The sequence below is a fragment of the Monopterus albus genome, unplaced genomic scaffold, assembly GCF_001952655.1.
Source record: "Monopterus albus unplaced genomic scaffold, M_albus_1.0 scaffold65.1, whole genome shotgun sequence".
In the NCBI taxonomy this organism is placed as follows: Eukaryota; Metazoa; Chordata; class Actinopteri; order Synbranchiformes; family Synbranchidae; genus Monopterus; species Monopterus albus.
Window position 1 is genome coordinate 1,303,483 of NW_018127945.1, and position 845 is coordinate 1,304,327.

Here is an 845-nt window from a genome sequence, read left to right on the forward strand (position 1 = left end):
TCAGTGTATAATAATAAGGAAAATACCTTTTTTGGCCAAGTATATTACACACAACAAATTTGTTTCCGGTACAGAACCAAGGCAGCCATCTGTGACACCAACTCAACCAATGGCTCTAACCATCGGGGGCAACTTGGGGGTTCAGTGTCTTGCCCAAGGACACTTTGACATGTGGACTGCAGGCACCGTGATATCAAACCACCGACCCTCCGGTTGGGAGATGACTGCTCTACCCACTGATCCACACTTGCCCTGTATCTATGAAGACAGGTGTATGAGTATTAACTATCAATGCACAATACAATTTTAAAGAAGTTGGAGCATCTATATGTTATGAGGACTCATGAGTTACAAAAATTAGACTGATTAGACTGTGTTTTTTAATTAATAATTTGTTGATAGATTAACTGGTTAAAGTTTAAATTTGACAAATCACACTGGAACTGCTTGACAATTATATTATTGTGAAATGCAGAAGAAATGTGCAACATGGGGCCAGACCTTTACACCATAAAATCATGTTGAGAATGTTCTAAATGTATGTTGAAATAAATATTTTCATATATTTAAACCTTTAGCAGCAGTACAGCGGTGGAACAGTGAGCTAAGCCAGGGAAGTTATCATCACACAACGGATATCACATTTCATTCATGTAGCAGACATTTCAGAAAAACAGTTGTTGACTTGAGTAATGGGGGGCCTGTGCCCCAGTAGATCTTTATGTCTAGCAACACCCCTACTACCACTTTAACATAGTCTATTATACAGTCAGGGAAAAAATTATTTGAACCCCAGCTGATTTTGTAAGTTTGCCCACTAACAAAGAAATGATCAGTCTACAATT